General features: G+C 43.1%; 1 protein-coding gene across 1 annotated transcript in view; it reads left to right on the forward strand.

Annotated features, from left to right (window-relative positions):
* zgc:153039 (uncharacterized protein LOC767698 homolog) overlaps positions 1 to 2,500 on the forward strand; it is a 33,662-nt gene that overhangs the window by 19,041 nt on the left and 12,121 nt on the right.

Genomic DNA, 2,500 nt, shown 5'->3' on the forward strand with positions numbered 1-2,500 from the left:
GCCGTTACTATAGAAACGACAATATTATAAAAGTGCAATAATGTAATATTCAGCGTCACACTTTCTGACCAATCAGAGTGCAGTACTGCGTGAGATTTCTATTGTTCAGGTTTTAAACACATTGGCGGTGGCTGCTGTTCACGTCCTGCTGCTCTGCACTTCCTGTTCACTTCCTGCTGCTGTTCACTTCCTGCTGCTGTTTACTTCCTGCTCTTCTGCACTTCCTGCTGCTCTGCACTTCCTGCTGCTCTGCACTTCCTGCTGCTCTGCACTTCCTGTTCACTTCCTGCTGCTCTGCACTTCCTGTTCACTTCCTTCTGCTGTTTACTTCCTGCTGCTGTTCACTTCCTGCTCTTCTGCACTTCCTGCTGCTCTGCACTTCCTGTTCACTTCCTGCTGCTGTTCACTTATTGTTCACTTCCTGCTGCTGTTCACTTCCTGCTGTTCACTTCCTGCCTTCTGCACTTCCTGCTGCTCTGCACTTCCTGTTCACTTCCTGCTGCTCTGCACTTCCTGTTCACTTCCTGCTGCTCTGCACTTCCTGTTCACTTCCTGCTGCTGTTCACTTCCTGTTCACTTCCTGCTGCTGTTTACTTCCTGCTGCTGTTCACTTCCTGCTGTTCACTTCCTGCTGCCTGCACTTCCTGTTCACTTCCTGCTGCTGTTCACTTACTGTTCACTTCCTGCTCTTCTGCACTACCTGCTGCCTGCACTTCCTGTTCACTTCCTGCTCTGTGACTCTATTCAGTAGCAGGTCCAGTAGAGTAGATCTTCTCTCTCTAGAGTTCATCTCCTCCACTATGTCTTCATGGTTCTAAGACACACAATATGTTGAATGTTCTTTACTCACTCTATTTTAAATCAAAGCCCAGTTCCAGTTTATTATCATCCAGCTTCAGTAGAAATAATCTGTCACAATTATCTCTATTATATATTATCACTCTAATCGTTTCTCATCCATCTTTCTGTAGTGCCGCTCGTTCTCCTGATGCTCTATGAATTTATGAGAACTACTTCATCACTTCTTTGGCTCGTGTTCTCGGTTCTGCTCGGCAGCTACATAGCGTCAGAGATGCTAACGGAAAGATTTGTGATATTTTTTGTGAGAATGTTCGGATAACTCATATTCTCTCTGGGAGAGAAACTCTGCAAAAGAGCTTCTGTAGCACCTTCTCTAGAACCTCTCATGGTTCTTTACCTTCATCTCAAGAACCGTTAAAAAAAACCTTTAATATGCAAAGAAATACAATACCTTGGAGAACTCCAGAAGAACGTTAGTGAAAGACTGTAAGCTCACCAGCCAGTTTTAAGTGCTTATGAGAATCTAGGTTTCTTTGATTGTCCTTCTGCAGGAACCTTTAATACAAACAAGCCTACAAATTCCAGAAGAACCCTTTTCTACTAGTGTCTATGTTCATTACAGTTCATCAGTTGTGCCTTCAAGAGAACTGTTAAGGTTCTGTGTGAAACCTGACATCAGACTGTTTCTTCCTGTTCCATCCAAAACCAAGAAAACAACGTGTTAGGAGGATAAAAACCGTTTGGAGAACAGAAGAAAGTATCATCTTACTGATTGTTTACATTACAGTTCTTTGCTTGTTCCTCTGTGGGCAGTAAGGTTCTGATTAGAACAGTACAATAGTGTTTTACTCCTGATCCATCTCCTACACATAAATGGAAAGAAGATTAAACCTGAGGTCATTTCAAGGTGTTAATAGGGTTCATAGTTCTTCTTAAAGGAACCCTGAACAGAGTGATGAACTACAGCAGTTTCCGTAAGGACCGTTAATTTGCAAAGAACATCTCAAAAGACACTTAATCCTAAAACTGTCATTTGGGGAACTTGAAGTCCAAGTCCAAGTCCACTGGTGAACCTCAAGCATTTGTGTTGGTGTAGGTTTATCATCTCCACATAGAACCTTACGAAAGACTGTTTCATTATCACACAAGTATTTGAGGAGGCTATGAACCTGAAGAACTGTTTATCATATCTCCACTGAATCTCCATCACAAACCTCATCATCTCCTGCATCATCCTCTCCTCATCCTGTCTTCCTCCTGCTGCTCCTCTGGATAAAGGCGGCGTAAAAACATTGTTCACTTAAGCCACTGACTGGATGAAAATAAAAACTCTTTCAGCTTGTTAAGTGGAGGAACGATGTGAGAAACGGAGAAGCTCCAGGAGAGAGATTTAAATAATCACAGCACTTTGGCTTTTAGTCAGCGCTGATGGATGGGAGATGATTCAGCACTTCTGACTTCATTTATTCCTCAAGTGTATGAGGAGATGTCCTTTAGTTCTACGGGACAGGAGACCACACACACACACAGGAGGAGGAGTTCATATAAAAAATGGGCCACGGCTTTAACAAATACCCATGCGATGAGGATCTGTCCTTGGAGAGAACATCTGGTTCTGTAGTGCCGCTCGTTCTCCTGATGCTCTATGAATTTATGAGAACTACTTCATCACTTCTTTGGCTCGTGTTCTCGGTTCTGC

This window comes from Silurus meridionalis, chromosome 12 (assembly GCF_014805685.1).
Source record: "Silurus meridionalis isolate SWU-2019-XX chromosome 12, ASM1480568v1, whole genome shotgun sequence".
Taxonomy (NCBI): domain Eukaryota; kingdom Metazoa; phylum Chordata; class Actinopteri; order Siluriformes; family Siluridae; genus Silurus; species Silurus meridionalis.